The 23,852-nt window shown below is 45.7% G+C and overlaps 1 protein-coding gene across 1 annotated transcript in view; it reads left to right on the plus strand.

The window, feature by feature from the left end:
* Nucleotides 1–1,965: 1,965 nt before the first annotated feature.
* LOC126175440 (neurotactin) overlaps nt 1,966–23,852 on the plus strand; it is a 264,898-nt gene continuing 243,011 nt past the window's right edge. Inside the window, exon 1 of the mRNA XM_049922242.1 lies at nt 1,966–2,082. The gene's annotated coding sequence lies outside the window, so the exon portion shown is untranslated. The remainder of the gene's footprint in view (nt 2,083–23,852) is intronic.

Genomic DNA, 23,852 nt, shown 5'->3' on the forward strand with positions numbered 1-23,852 from the left:
GATGTAATTAAGTACTATAAATAAAAAAATAAAAATCGTTATACTGTGCTATCCATACAACATGTCTTGAGTTAAGAGAATAGTATATTAATATGCCGATTAACGACCAGAGTTACACAGTGAAGTCAGAAAACTTTACGCAGCCGACACTGCACGACTCTCCACTGTATTCTTCTTGAAGTCTGAAGGTATTCCACCTGTCTCATATACACTACTGGCCATTAAATGGCTACACCAAGAAGAAATGCAGATGATAAACGGGTATTCATTGGACAAATATATTATACGAGAACTGACATGTGATTACATTTTCACGCAATTTGGGTTCATAGATCCTGAGAAATCAGTACCCAGAACAACCACCTCTGGCTGTAATAACGGCCTTGATACGCCTGGGCATTGAGTCAAACAGAGCTTGGATGGCGTGTACAGGTACAGCTGCCCATGCAGCTTCAACACGATACCACAGTTCATCAAGAGTAGTGAATGGCGTATTGTGACGAGCCAGTTGCTCGGCCACCATTGACCAGACGTTTTTAATTGGTAAGAGATCTGGAGAATATGCTGACCAGGGCAGGAGTCGAACATTTTCTGTATCGAGAAAGGCCCGTACAGGACCTGCAACACGCGGTCGTGCATTATCCTGCTGAAATGTAGGGTTTCGCAGGGATCGAATGAACGGTAGAGCCACGGGTCGTAACACATCTGAAAAGTAACGTCCACTGTTCAAAGTGCCGTCAATGCGAACAAGAGGTGACCGAGACGTGTAACCAATGGCACCCCATACCATCACGCCAGGTGATACGCCAGTATTGTGATGAGGAATACACGCTACCAATGTGCGTCCACCGCGATGTCACCAAATACGGATGCGACCATCATGATCTGTAAACAGAACCTGGATTCATCCGAAAAAATGACGTTTTGCCATTCGTGCAAGCAGGTTTGTCGTTGACTTCACCATCGCAGGCGCTCCTGCGTGTGATGCAGCGTCAAGGGTAACCGCAGCCACGGTCTCCGAGCTGATAGTCCATGCTGCTGCAAACGTCATCGAACTGTTGGTGCAGATGGTTGTTGTCTTGAAACGTCCCCATCTGTTGACTCATGGATCGAGATCGCCATGCGGATAAGATGCCTGTCATTTCGACTGCTAGCGATACGAGTCCGTTGGGATCCAGAACGGTGTTCCGTATTACCCTCCTGAACCCACCGATTCGATGTTCTGCTAATAGTCATCGGATCTCGACAAACGCGAGCAGCAATGTCGCGATACGATAAACCGCAATCGCGATAGGCTACAATCCGAACTTTATCGAAGTCGGAAACGTGATGGTACGCGTTTCTCCTCCTTACGCGAGGCATCACAACAACATTTCACCAGGCAACGCCGGTCAACTGCTGTTTGTGTATGAGAAATCAGTTGGAAACTTTCCTCATGTCAGCACGTTGTAAGTGTCGCCACCGGCGCCAACCTTGTGTGAATGCTCTGAAAAGCTAATTATTTGCATATGACAGCATCTTCTTCCTGTCGGTTAAATTTCGCGTCCGTAGCACGTCATGTTCGAGGTGTAGCAATTTTAATGGCCAGTAGTGTATGTTCCACACCAGATGGAAGAGTTTTGTCATGGCTGGTTCTCCCAAGGTTATCAGCAGTTCTGACAGAATGTCTTCAAGTCCAGGGGTGTTATACTTGGACAAAAAAAGATCGTGTTTTGGAACGCGTAGAAAATAAAGACTTAGTGGTGCGTGTCGGTCGGAGAGTGAGCACCAGGTTTTTCGACGCAATTTAACGCCGGATAGGCGTCGGATCGATGTGCGCCGAGACGCCGACAGCGTGTGCCGCTGGCGGGAGCGCAGGCGCGGGCTCGCTGGGGGCGGCGGCGGCGGCGGCGTGACGTCACCGGTGTGGGCCCGGTGGTCGGCCGCGGCACGCGGCGGAGCGTCAGTAGGCAGCCGGCAGCCAGCGCGACGCCACGGGACCGCAGCAGCCCAGCCACCCCGTGCGTCCCACGCCAGCGCGCAGACACGCCCCGCCCAGCCCAGCCGAGGAGCGATCGCCGAACCCCAGCACCGGACCACCAAGTAGGTCGCCATGCCAGCGCGGCGCCGGCCTCCGCAGCTAGATAAATTCGCTAATGTTGTCACGTGGATGTGAAGCTGCACGAAAACACTTTCGAAGCATATGTTCCGGCTTGATCTCACTGAAGTAAAGACGCTGGAACATTCAATGCACTTTTACTTCAGCATATTGCACATTCTTTTCATTCCTGTTGTGCAAATGTTGATATTCACCATTTGTTTACATTACTGGCTTAGATGATTAACTAATCGTTCGAGTGCTAACTGTCTTCTGTGCGAGCTTTATCTAAAAGATAGTGTGCAATTTCTACATCTAAATCTACATCCATACTCCGCAAGCCACCTGAAAGTGTGTGGCGGAGGGTACTTTGTGTACCTCTATCGGTGCTCCCTACTATTCCAGTCTCGAATTGTTAGTGAAAAGAAAGATTGTCGGTATGCCTCTGTGTGGGCTCTAATATCTCTGACTTTATCCTCATGGTCTCTTCGCGAGATATACGTAGGAGGGAGCAATATACTGCTTGACTCCTCGGTGAAGGTATGTTCTCGAAACTTCAACAAATGCCCGTACCGAGCTACTGAGCGTCTCTCCAGCAGAGTCTTCCACTGGAGTTTATCTATCATCTCCGTAACGCTTTCGCGATTACTAAATGATACTCCGTTGGATCTTCTCTACCTCTTCTATCAACCCTATCTGGTACGGATCCCAGACTGGTGAGCAATATTCAAGCAGTGGGCGAACGAGTGTACTGTATGTAACCTACTTCCTTTGTTTTCGGATTGCATTTCCTTAGGATTCTTCCAATGAATCTCAGTCTGGCATCTGCTTTATCGACGATCAACTTTATATGATCATTCCATTTTAAATCGCTCCTAATGCCTACTCCCAGATAATTCATGGAATTAACTGCTTCCAGTTGCTGACCTGCTATATTTTTTTATTTATTTCGGAATTCAAAATGCATGCACTTGTTTTTCGATAAAGCAAACACGATACATGTTAGTCGTCCATCGAAGAGGATTTATTTGTAAACTATTTCATTTTCGTCTACGATCGGACCATATGCAGCATATACAGGGCGTTCGGAAATTTCCGTTACAAACTTCTAGGACTATTAGAGGGGAGAGAATTCATGATGTTTCTCAATAGGAACCAATGTCCAGAAAAGTACCGTTTACGTTGTACGTCGCTTTCAGTTTTTAAATAATACACTTCTGCTTTAGGAATTGAATTAGGCGTGTCGCAGTACTACTACTACCAGGTAACAATTCGAAAGGAAACATAACGAAATATCGTTTTATCACTTAAGCGCATTTGTTTGTATTAACATTTAAAACATTACTTGTTTACATTATAGCCAGCCGGGGGTGGCCGAGCGGTCTAGGCGCTACAGTCTGGAACCGCGTGACCGCTACGGTCGCAGGTTCGAATCCTGCCTCGGGCATGGATGTGTGTGATGTCCTTAGGTTAGTTAGGTTTAAGTGGTTCTAAGTTCTAGGGGACTGATGACCTCAGAAGTTAAGTTCCATAGTGCTCAGAGCCATTTGAACCTTTTCTTGTTTACATTATACCAAAACAAAAAAGGACCGAGCATCCTGTATGTACAGAACAGTACTTGTGCATTACAACGGTGGCTCGATGTGTCGAGCAGCAACTTTGTTAAAGACGTTTTACCTATGAAGCACGTTCCGGTACACACTCTCAACTGGTGTCTCTTCACTTTGTAGTGCAGCGGCCAGAATTCGTGCCAGCATATCTTCCTCTGTCCCTACAGAAGTTTCGTAATTTAAACATTGCATACGACGCCACAAGAAGTTGTCCGTAGGAGGTAAATCCTGCGATGTCAGCGGCTACGCGGTTCGACCACCGCCGCCTACCCACTTTTCACCATATCGTCTCTTGAGATTTCTCTGAACTGCACGTGAGAAGCTAGGTGGTGCACCAGAATGCTGAAACCACATTTCCCGGCGGACGTTCAGTGGCAATTCATCCTGTCTACCCTACTGCATACCAGGACAAGCGACTCTGAGAGTTTCCGTGTCCCTCAGCAGCCGTGGACGCGTTACATCTCTGAATTGAAACCGTCATACAACGGGAACGGTATATTTACGGACGTGGGTTCCTATTCAAAATATTAAGTACTCGTTCCCCTCTGCAAATCCTACAAGTTTTTAACGGGAATTTGCAAACACACTGTAAAAAAAAAAAAAAAAAAACTACGGAAGTAAAATTTTATAGTGGTGACAGGAAATAAAACGAAATACTTTGTTATATGACAAAAATATCACACGTGTTCCGTTATCCCGCGAGGAATCCATGAAGATTTTCACCCCTAGTGGTGTTCTGTGATGGTTTTCAAACTGCATGTAATGAGTCGTGTTTTAGAGAGGTTGCTGACAATATCGCCCGTTTACATTAAAGCACGGCTGGCGTCACCGTGCTAGTGATTGTCTGACACTCTCAGAACAACCAGGTGTCCCACGAATAACTGCTCCAGCTCCACCAGTCCAGAAATTGTGTGGGTTGGGTCAGGACCGTGGCCACAAAGATCTCTCGGTCTCACTCATACGGATCTCATTTCGCGCAGGGAGATGAAATGTCTGTTGTACGAGACACGGACAGACACTCCAGAAGCGCTGACTGCTCGCTTGGTTCAAGCTGCAGCTACTACTCAGGAAACGTCTGATGTTTTGAGCGTGTTAAACAGTTGTTAGCACACAAATGTCACTTTTGTATTAATGGGAGCGGACGACTCTTTCAGCAATATCTCTAAAACAATATTCATAACACGACAATCTGAACGACGTCTCTGAACATCTGTAACTTCAAAATCTTCGTGGATCCCTAGCGGTGAAACGATGAAACTGTGACACTTTTGTCACTTAAAAAAGCGTTTCGTTTTATCTCCTCCAGACACTCTAAAATTTTGTTATTTGCTGCACCTACATGAGAGCTCCAAGTGTGTATATACTTAAAATTTCCAGTTACTCAGTCTCTTCACCAATAATAATGTAATATTTATTATGTTTACGTAGACAGAACTAGAAATGCTTTCAGATGATCTGACAAAGCAGTTGACATAGTCAGCTTAATAATGTGGATTGTTGCTGCCCCTACCAGAAGTTTTAACATTCCAGCTACGACGTGGATATTTGATAGCCCCAAATAACTGTGCAGATGTATAAATATATTCAGTGATTAACTGAACAGAGCAAATGATTTTTATGCAGTATCGAACTTGCCAAACTCGATTATGCAGTCCTTTTCCTTCACAATTTCTTAAACACACAGTCGACGAAGGTCATCACCAGTCCAACAGTGAAAGAAGGGCTGTCTGTGTTCAAGAGACGACGGTGAGCAGCAGATGAATATCAAAACTTCAGATGCCTGTATGATGTAGACACTCCCTTGTTCACTCCTAGTGACTGACACGATGTGTTTCCAGAAACGACAAAACTTTATGAATTGTGATCCATTGTATTGCCTTTTAGTCATGAAACGGACATGAGTGCAAAGCACTGCGCTGTCTCCTAACAGTTAGTGACAATAATAAGCAAGTAATGTTTCTGTGTCTCCAAGGACGATTTGGTGCCGAGTGAATGTTTACATTTGGTAAACATACCGCATTTCAGATATTACTTTTTTTTGCAGGTAATTTTTCTGCTAGGTTCCGCTGTTGAATGATCGACAGTGAAATAGTCACTGGCAGAGTGCTGATTCAGATGAGGAAGGATGGAGGAAAGATTTATTCTTGCTTTTTTGTGAAGGAAGCATCGCGTCAGTTACCCGAGCTGGTTTTTTTTTTTTAAGAAAGCTAATAAAAGTCTAAGAGTGGGTAACTAGACCGACGAGCCTAACGTCTTACCAGGTGAAGCACCTTGTTCGGTATAAATGCGAACAAAATAAGGGAAAGTGTCTGTGCCAACCTATTCGTGCGTAGTAAATATGTAGCTGATTATTTCTTCTATACCCAGATGGCCTCTGGAGGCATCTCTGGAAGAATGTGTATGTTACTGATAGGGCTAGTGAACACTAATCTTCTGAATGCTACGATTACGTAATGAACAGTTACAGATTCATGCGTATCTTCCAGTTAACTCAACGTGCACAATGGTATTTCATGTGAAGTTCACTACTGTTTTTTTTTTTTTATGGAACTTTGTCTTTAGAAATACTGCGACAAAAATATTATGTAATGGCTAATAAGAGGGAGGTGTGGTCCTCGAACAGTTATCTTTTTAGGAGGCTATTGCAGAATGGAAACCATCGGATTTTGAGGTACATATCTTGTAAGTAGAGACAGAATGTACTTTACCCAATAAATAAATACCGGCATGCTCTGAAGTGGAAAATGTGCTGTAAGTTATACAAATGAGTAGGAATACAGTCCTGTAATGTTCTAAAATACTATTAGTGGTATACGTCATTTACATACGTATGCGTAATTTTGTAAAGCGACTTGAAATGTAAAAAGCTCGTAAGATTGGATGTAGGGTATGTGAATGGTCGACATCAGTTTTTCGAGCGAAGTCTAGGGTAGTGTAGCTCGTCTATAGAGAAGATGGCATGCAGAAAACTTGTCCAGGTGGTATTCTTGAGTACCTCAGTGTCGCATAAAAGAAAGCCATCGGAGCAACTGAGAGGCCATCTGCTGGATTTGCTACCAACACGTTCGATCAACACCCGGGTAAATAGGAATCCTCGGAAGGAAGAATTTGTTTTCGGGAAACACTATGGAGAAAGTTTATAGAACTTCCATTTGGGCACAGTGCAGAATGGTTTTCTGCCACCAACGTACATCCCGCTCAAGGACAGCGAAGACAAGAGAACTTTAGGCTCAGACGGTAGCGTATAGATAGTCGTTTTTCCCTCGCTCTATTTGCGAATGGAACAGGAGAGGGAAATACTACCAGTGGTACGAAATTCCGTCCGTCATATACCATATGGTGGCTTGTGGATTATGTATGCAGATGTAGGTGAACATTAGAAATTTTCGTACAGGCATCTGCGGATGATAGAGTCCAGTATCTGAATGAGGTATCGGCCTGCGCCATTCACATTCGATTTCTCCACTCCCGCTGGAGGTTCGAGTCCTTCCTCGGACATGGGTGTGTGTGTGTGTGTGTTTTGTTCTTAGCATAAGTTACTTTAAGTAGTGTGTAAGTTTAGGGACCGATGACCTCAGCAATTAGGTCTCTTAGGAATTCGCACACATTTGAGCATTCGATTTCTCAGCGGTGTTCAAGCAGTTGTAAATTCCTATTAATTCACGCCGAAACCCTCTTCTCTTTCGTATCTCGTAAGAACTGTCCGCGTTGTACAAACGATGTGCTCAAATCCAGGCTAAGAGGCCACTTCCTGCTTGGAATCACCACTCTGAACTAATTATATTCAGAGCAAGATAGTAGCCAACATGAACAGATCTTGTCTTTACAAGGCTTTCGGAGGTCGTGGCTGCGAAGCTCGAGGCGAGCTGCAGCGACTGTCCACACAATTCATTCCAGACTCTTGAGGCGGCAGCCAGTTGCCAGCTGCTGTCGGGGACAGCTGCCATTTCCGGCCGGATCAGATTTGGCCTGCACGCGCCTGTTTTTGCCTTTCTTTCTTCTATTGCCCCATAGAGGAACTGGGGGGACGAAGTGTGTTTTTTTTTTTTTTTTTTTTTTAATTGACTTTCAGGTTATGTCCATTTAGCCATCTCAGTGATGGAAAGACGATACGACAGCGGATTGGAGACGATTTTATTGTCAGTTACGACGATACCAACGCAAGGAAATCACAATATCCAGTCCCTGAGAGGAGGAAATCTCCAATCCGGCCGGGGATCGAACATCGAACCCGTGCCGCTTCGGTTAGCAATCTGCGGGGTGGCCGGGCAGCTACCGAGGCGGACTAGGACGAGGTACCAAGTGCAGATCCCTGGAACTGCAATCACGTTGTTGTGTTCTGCTTACTTGCGCGGATTTTACACTTTTACTGAGAAGTTTTCGTCTTTTTATACAGTCTATATTGTTCTCTGCGCTTGGGGAGATGAAATTCTAAGTTTGGTAAATAACACTATTTTGAAGAAGCAAAGCTTAACTTGTCGACGCAAATTCCATTGAGCTTAAACCATTTGGTTCAAGGTGGTTCCAATTTTTTTTACTGCCTCACAACCGTGTGTGTGATTTCCTAAGGTACCAAACTGCAGAGGTCATCGGTCCCTAGACGTACACACTACTTAAACTAACATAAACTAACTTATGCTAAGAACAACACACACACCCCATGCCCGAGGGAAGATTCGAGCCTCCGACGGCAGGGGCCGCGCAATCCGTGACATGGCACCCTAGACCGCACGGCCACTCCGCGCGGCTCCTCTCAACGGTATTGTCATTTACGGCAGAGATAAACTCTTGAATTCACGAAAAATTCTCATTCTATGTTGTTTTTGATGTTCAGAAACAGAAAAATACACATGTAGCAAATCTGGACCAAGAGTATATGGGGAACTATTTTGAAGCGGAGTTCCTGCACTTTTTCTATCGTAATGACCGATAACGCAGATATATCTTTCCGGTGCAAGAGCGCTTTTCTGGTGGCTAAACTAGGTATACTTCTGCATCATTTCACTGTTTCATCGGTCGAGTAATGTTTGTAAACCCCCTCTCGTTATACTTTGCTGATTCCTAATTACAACAATTTCCTTTACGGCTATCAGTCGTGCTTAAGGGATTGTTAATACAGAGAACACGGTTCGTTCTTCGATGTAAGTGGAAGTATACCTTTGAGAGGACAAGAGTTAACATCATTTATTTCATTCGCTGAGTTGCTAAGTAACACACTTACTAACAATGGATAGATCCAACCATGCTCTCATTAGCAGTTAAATTCAATTCCACATTCACACCGAAAAGTTTGCCTTTGCTATATTGCTTTTTCAGATTACACTACGACGTTATAAACGTTCACGGTAACATTAATAATTGCCCAGGTACTAATACAGCCTCCCCCCCCAAAAAAAACCAGATACTGCAGGCTACTTTCGTGTCCCATTCCGCGCACCCTCGGCGGATAAACCGATTAATCACTCATTGCCCTGTCATTAGTCGGAAAATTAAGACTCGTATCTTGTCAGCCGGCTCGAGTGACCGAGCGGTTCTAGGCGCTACAGTCTGGAACCGCGTGACCGCTACGGTCGCAGGTTCGAATCCTGCCTCGGGCATGGATGTGTGTGATGTCCTTAGGTTAGTTAGGTTTAACTAGTTCTAAGTTCTAGGGGACTGATGACCTCAGATGTTAAGTCCGACAGTGCTCAGAGCCATTTTCGTATCTTGTCAGCATCTTCAAACTGCCCAATTTCTTTTTTTTCTTTTTTTGTGTGTGGCTCGACGGCATGCGACCGTTCCACGCGAGACACGAACGGCTGCTTTCGCCTCGCATAAAGGCGCGCGAACCCTAGCTCTTGGCCATTGTTGAACAAATCATCAAGGCAGTGCCTAAGAGGCGCGCCCAGTTCCGAATGTTCCAGAGAACCAACGACGCGTAAGGGGTAGTAATCACTGTCACATACTGCTATCGATAGTAGTACCCTTGCGTGTTCTGTAATAAGAGACATTTACCGTTTTTTTTACAAATAGTCTTCGCGGCCCCATCATTTTCTCTCTGACAAAACGTTAACGCTTTTTGCAGTCCACCAAATCACTCTACAGCATTCGGTTTTGTCTGCGGAGTGCGTAGTGGAGTGTCCACGTGTCGCCAGCGCTGTTCCAGTCGGGATCAGTGTGGCTCCCAAGCGAAACAACCGACCGCTTGGGCTGTCAAACTAGTATACACTGTGTATCATAGTCGGCAGCGAAAACTGACGTAGGTGAAAAGATACAGGGAAGGTAGGAATGGGAGGGGGCAATGACACATCGCTTGAATGGAAAAAATGTTATCGAACCGGCTGCGGTACGAGTACCTACGACGTGTTATTGTATGTCCTAATGCCACCGGTTCCCGTTGACACAATTTGTGTCTTCAGAGGAACCATCCTGACTTTTTCATTAAGTGATTTGAGAAAACCTAAGAGGCAGGTAGAATGAGGTAGCTGCTACCCAACTTTTCGGTCAGTCCTTTAAACAAACAGGAAGATGTTCACATTTTTTGTGCTTTGAAAGTATTTCTCCGCTAGTTCATATTAGTTGACAGTTCCACAATAAACCGAAACGTGGCCTCTCTATCTCAGATTTCAGGTTCTCGTAATGGCAACTTTGTCAGGATGTGATCAGGTATTGTAAACAGTGGTAAGCGGTTGGCAGTAGCAGTGATGCATGCGGTGTTCGTGTCAGGCAAATGCTCTTTAGGGCCGATTTGTACGAATCTTGAGGACAATACAAATAAATTCATTATTGGTATCACTGTCAAAAAAAAATGGCTCTGACCATTATGGGACTAAACTTCTGAGGTCATCAGCCCCCTAGAACTTAGGACTACTTAAACCTAACTAACCTAAGGACATCACATACATCCATGCCCGAGGCAGTTGTTGTTCTCGCCAGACCGTAGCGGTCGCGCGGTTCTAGACTGTAGCGCCTAGAACCGCTCGGCTACTCTGGCCGGCGTTTCACTGTCCTCCAACTACTTTCGATAGATGGTTGCGACTATTTCCGAAGTGCTCGTTCCCTGACGCCTGGCCATACCCTTGTGTTCCCCAATCGTCTCTGCCACGTTTCGGACTTTCCTTAGCACGTCAAGTGCCCGTAACGCCACCAGATGTCATTCCGTCTTGAGGTGGGCAGTAGTTACATTGTTTTGCATCACCAGTGTGTGTGTGTGTGTGTGTGTGTGTGTGTGTGTGTGTGTGCGCATGTTAGCGGGTCGTTGAATACAAATATAAATCCTCCGTTTGTTAAATTATGTACCAGTTGACAATGACACTTAATTTCACAAAGTAACACGTGGTGACCGTTCTCGCCAGTGGATCATTAAGATTATCGTTTAATCAGAACAGTTGTTCATAATGTACACTACCTCTTGTACACGGCAGATATGCCCCAACCGCCCCCCCCCCCCCTCCCCTCTGGTCCAGCTCCTGCAGTATGCCGTTGACACCGCCTATCATTCAACGGTCCCAACGCCTTCTCCAGAAACACCTAGACCTTTTTGCCACATGGTGTGGCTCCTCAATTCCAAAACCCAGACAATGATCGTACATTGTACCACTCGCTCCTTCCGGCTCCTTGATTTTTCCCTTACCATTTGCGCTCGTCCTGTCCACCTCTCCCCCACCCTCACCTACCTTGGACTCACCATTGACCATCACCTCACCTGGATCCCTCCGGTCTGTCCCATCCAAAGCCCACAACCACCTCTGTCTCCTTGAACTTCTTTCTGACTGGACATGGGGGTCGAACCTCTCTACGATCCTCCATACCTACAAATCCTTAATCTGTCCCATCCTCTGTTATGCCAGTCCCACCGGGATATCTGCCCCTCCATACTCTATAAGTCCCTCCAGATTGTTGAGTGCCATGCACTCCGCTTCGCCTTCCGTATACGCCTTCTGCCCCCCACGCGGATCCTCTATGACCTGATTCCTTTCCCGCATGTGCTCAGTTTCCTCGAACATGTCCGCGTTCTCTACACCTCCCGCCAACTTGATTCCCCTCATCCACTGGTTACTCCTCTCCTCTTCAACCCCCGCCCGCTGCTATACCTTCATCTCTACTCCCTTGATTTCCTTTCTTGAGGTGGGTTCCATCAACTACTCCTCCCAGGTGATGTCCTCTCTCCCTCCATTTATCCCTCCTATCAACTATGATCCTCACCTCCCCCTCCCTCCCTCTGTCCTTTTCCTGGGCTCCCTCTCCCCCCCTTCCATCCTGTTTTTTCTCCACCTACCCACTCCTTGACTCCATTCTCTCCCCCCGGGTCCTTTTCCTTTCCCCTCCACTATCTTTCCCACTCCTTTCTCATGTCCGCCCTGCTCCCCCCTTTTTCTGTGGCCCCTCCCTTTATCGGCTCCCCCCTCCCCCCTCCCCCTCCCCCTAACCCCCTCAGCTGTCTGGGCCCTTCCTCCCCCCCCCCCCCATATCCATATACCTTCGTATTCTGTAGTGCAGTGTTTTCTGTGGGTGTTCAGTGTTGTTCGTCCCCTTTTTAAAGTGCTGCAAACAGAAACCAGGCTGTCGCCATATTTTTTTAAATTGTACCTGTCTATTTTTTAAGTGTATTGAATCAGCATCACTGACCTCTTTCTTTTTTATGTTTTCTTCACAACTTTTTCGCCATGTAACAGTTTTCAACAGTCACTGTTTTATCACCTCTTTATTGTTCTATCTTCTCATTATGTTTTTTAACTTTATCTGTAGGCTGCACAGCGGCGTATTACGCTGCTGCCAACCCCCCCCCCCTCCCCCCTCCTCTGGGGGGAATCGAAATACAATAAAGAAAAAAATAAAGTACGTGGAATGTGTTACTCAAGAAAATAAAGATGACCATGAGTACTGTACTGAAAGAATACTGAAAAAGAATTTAACTGATGGCTGTTCTTTGGGATCTTTGTGCGCCTCACTAGTTCCCAGGCTGAGTTTTCTATCTGAAGGAATGCTGTTGGCTGCGCCATGTCAAGGCACATGTGGCTCACAGACTTATCCCATCTCCGCAAAAAGTGAAGCGCGCGAACTCGATCCGTGACGTGAACCGTCCCATCCATGTATTTGATTTCGCACGTTTTTAACGTAGCTTTAATTAAATGAATGCAAGCCTCCAATGTATTATAGCTCTATGTAGCAGTGTTAGCCATTGTGAGCTCCCGCCTAATAACAACGACAAATTTATTTTACGAAGAGTCCGGTGTTGAAGATCACCTGAGATTCTGCGATAGTAGGTAAGCGATTTTTTTTCTGGGTATTAATATTCGAGGATAACGAAGACTTTTGACGGGAAGTTCTTGTCCAGCACTGAGAAAAACAAGAGAGATAATGGATGTCTTAGTGTCGGAAGGAACGCTAGTCTGTTGGATTATTTCGACCTCAGTAAATAACTTCAAAAGAATGTTAGAATAGGAACTGGAACTTGGTTGTTTTCGATCACGTTTCCGTTGTCCTACCGTTGTGCTGGCTCACTTCATGAATAGCGAAAAACACTCTACTTTCGTAAATCATCCTTCGAGTTAAATGCTCTTGCACTTTTCTGTTGGCGTCCAGTCTACAAGCGCGACTGCCTGTACAGCTCTTAGCAGAGCTGGAGTTTCCGTAGTAATGCAGTGTCCACGCGTTTCACTTTGCAGACCGCGTTTCTTTTTTCGACTCGTGCTTTAATGTTCCTCCAAGAGAACTTCCTTTGATAGGAGAACTTCCTTTGATAGGAGAACTTCCTTCCATAGGAATTGTACAGAGAAGGAGTGTACCGTGCGCGATCTTGTCGAAGGAACCATATCTGCATTACCCTCGAAGTCACTTGCGGGTGACACCACTCTGTACCATATCGGATGATTGAAAATAAATGTGTTTTTAACTAAATTTTTATGCTGATTTCAAAACTGTCCATTTTCCCCACCTCCTCCAGTTTTTTCATAACAAAGTAAAGTTAAATAAATAGAGGATAACTGTAATTATAGTTCCAGTTTTAAAATGCTCTGAAAGAAAAGAACCGCTGGTCATAACGGAATATTATCGAAGAAGGGAGAAACGTTACGAAAAAAAAAGAGTAACGAAAATTATCCTACTAGATGGCGCTGTAAGCGTCATAACGGAAATGGGCTTTGTTTGTCGACAGAGTTCCATGTCCATTCATTGTCCAAATCCTTGTAAGAACTTCTAGAGCAAATGTTCGTCTTATTGGCAGGTCAAAATGAAGCAACTCCTGGGTGTAAAAATTTTCATGCCTAAAATTAAAGCAACAAACGAAAATTTTCCAAGGTAGCTTTTATTTTGCCACAAAACAGCATAAAAAAGTGATAGTAAAGCAGAAACAATGTAAAGAATACGGAATGTAAACAACTCCAAGATGCTTAACGGTAGACAGGAATATCCTTCGTTTTTTCCAACTTAACAGATTTACACACACATCCTGACAACTGGTTAATGTCCTCAGCATGGGGTGTGACCACCTGTGGCAGCGATACGTCCCCGAGAACGACAACAATGACGTCATCAATCTTATGTTGAGGCAATAACGCCCATTTTTCCTGCAGAACTGCTTGGAGAGTGGTTACTGGATGCTGACGCGTTGAAACCAATATTCGTAGTGTATCCCAGACGTGCTGTATGGGATTCAAATCGGGAGAGTGAGCAGGCCACGCCATGCGTGCAAATTCTTCCGTTATCAAGAAAGCAACAATCACCCGTGCTCTATAAGGTCGAGCATTATCGTCCATCATTACGAAGTCTGGACCTACAGCACCTCATAACAACCCCTCATAAAGTCCTAATATCTCGTCACGATACCTGAGAGCAGTTAAACCTTTTCGATTCAACCGTAGAATTTCATGAAGACGTGTTCGAGTGGTCAACGTAATCCCTCCTCACACCATTAGGAAGCCTCCTCGGTATCGATGTCTTTACACAATGTCTGGGTCCCGAAATTGTATTCCACGTCTCCTTGAGATGCGAATCCGTTGAGAATCACTCTCCAGACCAAATCGGGACTCATTTGTGAAAAGAACATTGGCTCACTGCTCGACCGTCCAGGTGGCATGTTGACGGCTCCACTCTGGACGTTCTCTTCTGTAATGAGGCGTCAGAGGTACACATAGAACAGGTCTCCGACATTAAAGGTCACTCTGGCGAAGCCTTCTGTACGCCGTTTGCCTCCACACAACACGTCCAGTGGATGGGATGTCAGGTGAGATGGCAGTTCGCATGCAGTACTAAGGCGGTGCCCTTACAGCTAAATAAAGGTGCGCTCTTTCTGATGTCTCACGCGGCCGGCACACTTTCGGTCTCTGTAAACTGTCGCCACGTCCGAGAAACAACAGAACGATTCACGTCAAGCCATTGGGCCACATGAGTTTGCGACTGTCCATTCTTCCTGTGGCCCTCCATCGCAGAGAATCTATTAGGTGTCTTCTCTGTGCCATATTGCACCATCTGCGACTGTGTACACACCGATTTTGGATGTGGGACTACCCGGCATACACTGTCCCTTTTGATAGGTGCCCCGACGTCAGCGTTGGCATGGATGTTCGTTGAACAAAAATGCCGTCTTCCGTGCAGAACACAACCGTACGGACACCTGTTGACAGTTTGTATGATTTTATCGTGAATTAGACACAGAAAGGTGAAATAGAGGTTTGTTTCTTTCGTTTTGGACACCAGTATATTTAACTAAGTAAGGATAGCAATGCACAATGTTTCGTACACTTTTAAGCACAGTAACCATGGGCATGTCCAAAGTTCAGGTATTCACAGGGCACTGCATGTTTGCATAGCACTGTTCGATCCTTCCTGCAATTTTGTGGCCTCATAGTCTATTGACGTTGGATCAATTGTTTTCCTCCCATTGCAACATTGCACTTCAAAAGATCCTGTCTTTTCGAATTTCTTGATCATTTTCCCCAGAGCCTCGGCACACTCGGTTCAACTCCCTTTTTCATAACCTTGAGAGTCCGGAGCTTCTTACGACGGCTAATGCTGAGCTTTACCAGCAGTGCACGATCCTGCATAGAGACAGTCACGCCGGGTGTCTCAGATGCAAACTGAGGAATAGGCCATACAACCCGCGTCTTTTATTTGGTATAATCTGCCACTTACAGCGCTATCTAGTGGTAACATTTTCGTTAATTCCTTTCTGTTTTCATAACATTTCCCCCTTCTTCGAAAATATCCGTTCAAGTTAGGCATTCCGAGCAGTGGTTTTTCTTTACAGCGTTTTGCAACTGGAGTGGTTCTGAGCACTATGGGACTTAACATCTGTGGTCATCAGTCCCCTAGAACTTAGAACTACTTAAACCTAACTAACCTAAGGACATCACACACATCCATGCCCGAGGCAGGATTCGAACCTGCGACCGTAGCAGTCGCACGGTTCCGGACTGAGCGCCTGAACCGCTAGACCACCGCGGCCGGCATGCAACTGGAACTTTCATGATAACCACACTATATAAAGTAATAATACTCTGACTTCAGTCACAGAACTTTTTTTATGACTGCTGTCCAGCACGTTTTGAAGCTGCAACTCCATTTTCAAGCACCGTACAGATATAACGGGCGTTACTTCTGCTTTAGTATTTCACCTAACAGTAACAGAACGACGCAGTTGTCACATTTAACGAAAGAACTAAAATTGTTAACTATGACTCCTCCACGTAATGTCTTGAAGTTATTATTTCATTTTGTCAATCGATGTAAATGGAAATAATAATAAATACAATACTCCATTAAAATGTATTTTCTACACTCATATATTGACCATTTCCAGAAAATGTGGGACAGTATAGTGAAGAGCAAGGAGCACACATCCACCACGCCATTAAAAAGATGGAGGGATGGTACCAGGGCAGATGGCATGAGAGTATGATGGACGAATAGTGCTCGATTTCAAAGAGGGACAGTAAAGATGAAATCATAAACGATAAATAAATATTTTCAACATTTCGCGGCCCTGTCAGCAGCTGTGTAAATATTAATTTTAATTTTAATAAGCAACAGCCTCAGTTGCACCTTTTACCTCGGCCCCACTTCGCGACCGCGATGCGGCAGCCACGAGTGCTGCACTGGTGGCTGCCGTATCGCGGTCGCGAAGTGGAGCCAACGCAGTTTCAGATAAGTTTTTATAGTCTGACGATAATTCATGGATTTGTAGTTTTAGCTTGACGATGTCTACTATGGACAAACGGTAGTTACCTTTATTCTGAAGAAGGTTGGATTATCCCGACTGAAAACTAGGTCAATTCTAGGTAAACGGTGCAACTGAGGCTGTTGGTTATTGAACTTAAAATGAAAAAAAAAGATAAGGACCGAAAATCAGATGTAGCAGAATGTTAATTAATGTTGCTAACGAAACAGTTTGTAGTATTTTTAGTATATGTGTAGAAAAATAAATCAATAATTATGAAAGCATTACTTAAACCTTTGAAACATGGGATCTCATCAAGTGAAAAATACTGATGTTATACAACAGAATGAAAGTAGTTTTCAGAATCAACTTTACAAACTGATTCTAGAAAACCTGTTTTTGAGAAATGAACTGATAGTTAAAAAAAATACAGGCTTGTGCAATGTAATACAGCACAATATAATCTTCTGAGGGCGAGCCTAGGGGCGTAGTTACTGCGCCGTTTCAGTTAGCTCTATTTCAGTACTTACTGGTCATCAGAAAAATATGTGTGCAGTCTCCACTGTCCACTTTCAGCAATACTTGTTTACCTAAATATCATAGACGCAGTCAGCAAAACGAAAACAAAATACTCAGTAAATATTCTCAAATTGAAATTGAATGGTAAACCAAAATAAATTCAGCCGGTCGGAGTGGCCGAGCGGTTCTAGGCGCTACAGTCTGGAACCGCGCGACCGCTATGGTCGCAGGTTCGAATCCTGCCTCGGGCATGAATGTTTGTGATGTCCTTAGGTTAGTTAGGATTAAGTAGCTCTAAGTTCTAGGGGACTGATGACCTCAGGAGTTAAGTCCCATAGTGCTCAGAGCCATTTGAACCAAAATAAATTCAGTACCGTACGGCACTTGGTTAAGCTTACCCATCATACACAGTGTAGATTACCGTGACTGTATGTTAACTGAATGTTAATACAGACAACTGCCAACAGCCCCTTATGAAATATTTGTTTACGTTTATAAACTAGTAGTCAAACTTCTTCAAGCTCGTCTTCAGACTTAGCACATACAATTTACATATTTGGAAATTTGCGGTAAGTTCCTATGGGACCAAACTGCTGAGGTCATCGGTCCCTAGGCTTACACACTACTTAATCTAACTTAAACTAACTTACGCTAAGGACAACACACACACACACACACACACACACACACACACACACACACACACAGACACACACATACATGCCCGAGAGAGGACTCGAACCTCCGACGGGGGGAGCAGCGCGAACCATGGCGGGGCACCTAAGACCGCGCGGCTACCCCGCGCGGCCTTTAAGTATTTTTATTTGTCTCTGTGACACGGAGACAGGAAATACACTAACGTATCGCCTCGAGTGTTAAGGTTAGCACTCCAATAGCTGCAACCAACGCGTAACCATAAACGATTCCGTAGTAAACATTTGTTTGTATTTCAGTACATAACTTTATGTGTCGAACATGGTACAAAGGAGTTCAAACATTTTTACGCATGTTGGTAGAGATCAGTGTAGTCGCCGTTTGTAGAGCCGGCCGCGGTGGTCTAGCGGTTCTAGGCGCTCAGTCCGGAACCGCGGGACTGCTACGGTCGCAGGTTCGAATCCTGCCTCGGGCATGGATGTGTGTGATGTCCTTAGGTTAGTTAGGTTTAAGTAGTTCTAAGTTCTAGGGGACTGATCACCACAGATGTTAAGTCCCATAGTGCTCAGAGCCATTTGAACCATTTGAACCGTTTGTAGATCGACAGATATCGGAACGGTACTCTACTTCTCGTCACATGTTCGTAAGCATTAGAGGTGTTACAGCATTTGCTGCGGCGTACTTCCGTTGTCTCGAATCTACCAGACATCGATCCCTCGTTCTGTAAACAACGTTCGTAATAAACTCTCATGCACTGAAATCCAGCGGAGTGAGAGTGAGAGTCCGCAGCTCGTGGTCGTGTGGGAGCGTTCTCGCTTCCCACGCCCGGGTTCCCGGGTTCGATTCCCGGCGGGGTCAGGGATTTTCTCTGCCTCGTGATGACTGGGTGTTGTGTGCTGTCCTTAGGTTAGTTAGGTTTAAGTAGTTCTAAGTTCTAGGGGACTGATGACCATAGATGTTAAGTCCCATAGTGCTCAGAGCCATTTTTTTTTTTTTTTTTTTTTTTTTGAGAGTGATAGACCGGGGGGCCAGGCCATGAGACCCCCATCCGATCCAACGTTCAGGTACCGTCATATGGAGAAACGTGGTAACATCCTCGAGATAATGGGAGGGGAGTGGGGCGGGGACGTCAGTAAGCATTTGTGGAAGTGCATAGTTCGCCGACATGTCGAGATAGCCGTGACTTGTCTATTTACCTAATAACATACACTGCTGGGCATTAAAATTGCTACACCAAGAAGAAATGCAGATGATAAACGGGTATTCATTGGACAAATATATTATACGAGAACTGACATGTGATCACATTTTCACGCAATTTGGGTGCATAGATCCTGAGAAATCAGTACCCGAACAACCACCTCTGGCCGTAATAACGGCCTTGATACACCTGGGCATTGAGTCAAACAGAGCTTGGATGGCGTGTACAGGTAGAGCTGCCCATGCAGCTTCAACACGATACCACAGTTCATCAAGAGTAGTGACTGGATGATTGTGACGAGCCAGTTGCTTGGCCACCTTTGACCAGACGTTTACAATTGCTGAGAGACCTGGAGAATGTGCTGGCCAGGGAAGCAGTCGAACATTTCCTGCATCCAGAAAGGCCCGTACTCCTACAACATGCGGTCGTGCATTATCCTGCTGAAATGTAGGGTTTCGCAGGGATCGAATGAAGGGTAGAGCCACGGGTCGTAACACATCTGGAGGGTAACGTCCACTGTTCAAAGTGCCGTCAATGCGAACAAGAGGTGACCGAGACGTGTAACCAATGGCACCCCATACGATCACGCCCGGTGATACGCCAGTATGGTGATGACGAATACACGCTTCCAATGTGCGTTCACCGCGATGTCGCCAAACACGGATGCGACCATCATGATGCTGTAAACAGAACCTGGATTCATCCGAAAAAATGACGTTTTGCCATTCGTGCACCCAGGTTCGTCATTGAGTACACAATCGCAGGCACTCCTGTCTGTGATGCAGCGTCAAGGGTAACCGTGATGGTACGCATTTCTCCTCCTTACACGAGGCATCACAACAACGTTTCACCAGGCAACGCCGGTCAACTGCTGTTTGTGTATGTCAGCACGTTGTAGGTGTCGCCACTGGCGCCAACCTTGCGTGAATGCTCTGAAAAGCTAATCATTTGCATATCACAAAATCTTCTTCCTGTCGGTTAAATCTCGCGTCTGTAGCACGTCATATTAGTGGTATAGCAATTTTAATGGCCAGTAGTGTAAAATGCGGAGTTCTTTCGTTATATGGCTAGCCTACGCATCTTGTATTATGAAGGACCGAAAGTAAAGAACCGGTGAGGCCGGGTTATGCCGTGCGCGGTCGTTACGAAGAGACGCCGAGGCGACACTGTGCTGCGTACGAATCGATCTGCGGCCGTTTTGTTTTTCTGCTCCGCGTGAGCAACGGGGAATCCAAAGCGGCGCGGGACGCGACACCACAGCACAGCACAGTGCGCGACGCCACCAGCCACCAGACAGCCACCAATCAATAGCGGAGGCGCCGCCCCCGCCAAGCGGCGCGACACCCCCGCCGATTCCACCATTGTGTCAGGCTGCGTGTGCTTCGGCGGGGTACACCGTGTTAATGGCGGCATTTCTCAGGTGACGAGTCTCAAACTGAAACGCCGTTTCTAAAAATATGACTCACCGCACTCATTGATCCTCGGCGTTTGGATAGCCGTTATACCTACTACTGTTATCGCTTTCTCGTTGGGTCAAACTAAGTTCAGAGACCTACAATAACAAACAGCCCGTCGATTGTCAATCTTAACGGGAAAACGGCAAAATGCGACTGATATCTGAGGATTTTTAGGCCTTTCTTCAGCGAACAGGGCCAAGATCATTAGAGACGGGGTATGTGCTGAGGTTGGGGAAGGATAGTGAAGGAAATCGGTCTCCCGGCATTCACCTAAAGCGATTTAGGGAGACGAAGGGGAATGGATGACAGGACGGGTATTTGAACCGTCGACCTCAAACTGCGAGTCCAGGGCCTCACAAGTGCACCACCTGGCTCGGTTAAGGCACTATGAGGAAAGATGGCACTTCTAACGTTCAAGAAGAAAAATTTGTTGACCATCTAAATTAAAAAATGCTCGGAAATCCTTGTTTCACAAATATCCAAGTAGCTACGGAATAATCACTAGCCGGCCGCTGTGGCAGAGCGGTTCTAGGCGTTTTAGTCCGGAACCGCGCTACTGCTACGGTCGCAGGTTCGAATCCTGCCTCGAGCATGTATGTGTGTGATGACCTTAGGTTAGTTAGGTTTAAGCAGTTCTAAATCTGGGGGACTGATGACCTCAGATGTTAAGTCCCATAGTGCTTAGAGCCATTTGAAGCATTTGAAATAAACGCGAATGTCACGTGACGGACTGGATTTTTGATGGCAGTACAGCATTGAAACCGGATTCCATGTGGTGTCGTTATTCAAGTTCACGAAGAGAGAACAAGTACAGAAATGGAAATTGTGGTGACTTTATTTTGAGACTAGATGAGTGGGTTCTTGGCTAATGTCATGAAACAAGGAAAATCGATAACATTTGACACAGTACATCAAAATACTGTAGATAAGATCCCAAGAAGGGCAGCGTTTTTAGTCACAGGATCATTTAGTAAGCACGAAAACGGCACAGGTGTGCTGATCCAATTCAAGCAGAAGTATTTACTGTTAAAACTTCGAGTGCGTAAATTCCCACTGGATGGTTTGTACCATTGGTGTCTCGCACTAGATCGTCTCATCAAATGGTGTTTACTGCAGATGGCTCATGCCAAATCTTCCAATGGGCGGCTTGACCTACCGGTCGCTCATGCTAGATTGCCTCATCAGACGGCATGTACCACTGGTGATGGTTGACGCTAGATCTTCTCATGGGCCAGTGCGAACCACCAGTGGCCCACGCTAGATCACTCCAACAGACAGTGTGTATACTCGGTGGTTCACACTAGATCTTTGCATGGGGTGGCATGAACCACCAGTGGATAACGCTAAATCCTCCCATGGGACAGAGCGAACGACTGCTGGCTCACACCATATCCTTCCATCATACGAGATGTGTAACTGGTGGCTCACACTAGATCTTCCAATGAGATGGGGTGAACCACCGGTGGTTCACACTAGATCCTCCCTTTGGACGGTCTGTGCCATCAGTAGCTCCCACTAGATTTTTCCGTAGCGTGGTTTATCACTCCAAATCAATTGTTTCCAGTCATCCACTGTCCAGTGGCGTCGCTCTTTAGACCACCTGAAGCGTCACTTAGCATTGACTACTGACGTGTGTGGCTAATGAGGAGCTGCTCGACCGTTGCACCCCTTCCTTTTAAGTCCCTATGCACAGTCATTGAGCTAGCTGCAATGCTAGTAGTACTTTGGAACTCACGAATGATTCCTGCCGCTTATTTGATGCGATTTCGTACAACCGCCCTCCGCAAAGCTCGACGGTCCTTGTCCATCACTGCATAAGGTCTACCTGATCTTTGTTTGGCTATGGTTGTACCTTCGCATTTCCACTTCACAGTCACATCACCAACAGTCGACTGGGACAGCTTTAGAAGAACTGAAATGTCCCTGATGGACCTGTCACTGAGATGACATCCAGTGACCCGTGTTTGAAGTCACTGAGCTTTCCTGGGCGACCTACTATGCTTTTCTGCTGACAACAAAATACTCCATGCCGCCTTTGATACTGGCGGATTTGCCTCTCGTGACAACTAGTGGTCAGTTCTGCATTACATCGGTGTGTTCGGATACTTTGGTCAGATAGTGTAAGTAATGTCAAAGAGAAATCAAGAAAGGCCGTGCTGTCATTTGCGAGGCAATAACAGGGCTTTCACGAACCAGACAGTACGTAAGCACTTCCAAAGGTTCAATTTGGCCTATCGACGTCTTCTGCGAAAACCGTACGACCCCCCACTCAATACTTCTAGAACCGTAGTACGCGAAGGAGCTGGGCCAACGAGCACCTGGATCAATGGCGTCGAGTTCTCTGTTGAGAGGCCCAGGAGTCAATGCATATCTTAGGCACACAGACCCAGGAGTACAGAAGAAATGTGGGATAGCCAACTTTTTGGGAGAGAGTAATGTATGGACGCCAGAATCGTCTCTTCGCTATCAAGGGTAACTCGAGGGTTGTGCATCATCGGGAAAAGACCCTCCAACCTCCTGACTAAACTTGCTTTCAACATTTCTGTGAGACGTTCGTCTTTCAAGACCGTAACGTACGAGTACGCTGCGGTCGCCTTTCTCCAGGAGCTGCAATAAAACGGAAGGCTTAGCCTGTGATACCTGCTGACATGAAAACGTTTGAACCTATTTGGAACAAGCTGAAAATTACAATGCGCCGTCGCAGATGCCCTTCTCACTGGATGAGTTCAGGAGGGCCACCATTGAAGCTTGATGAGCAACGTCTCCACCAATTTGTGGACAGCTAGCCAAAGAGAGTCCAAGCACGTTACACGGCAAGGATCTGGGTGACACGGTACCGAATGTATGCGGAAAGAGATTTTTCATTTCACAGATGTGCAGTCTAGAATAGACTGTTTTTATTTCGCTTATTGTTTTGTTTTTATTCCACAGTATGTTAATATGTTTAAGTTTAATGAAGTTTATTCTTTCATTTGCTGTTTCCGTCAAATCTAATCACTACCAATTCTGCGACACAAATACTAAAACTGGGCCGATACAGAGAAGATTAGCCATGGCCCCTGCATCTCGATGCCTACATATATCTACATCATACCCTGCAAACCACCTAACGCTATATGGCGGAGGGTTCTCTACTACCTGTACCACTCGCGAGTAGTGCGTGAGAAGAATGATTGCCGGTAAGCCTCTGTATTGGCTC

This window comes from Schistocerca cancellata, chromosome 3, assembly GCF_023864275.1.
Source record: "Schistocerca cancellata isolate TAMUIC-IGC-003103 chromosome 3, iqSchCanc2.1, whole genome shotgun sequence".
Taxonomy (NCBI): Eukaryota; Metazoa; Arthropoda; class Insecta; order Orthoptera; family Acrididae; genus Schistocerca; species Schistocerca cancellata.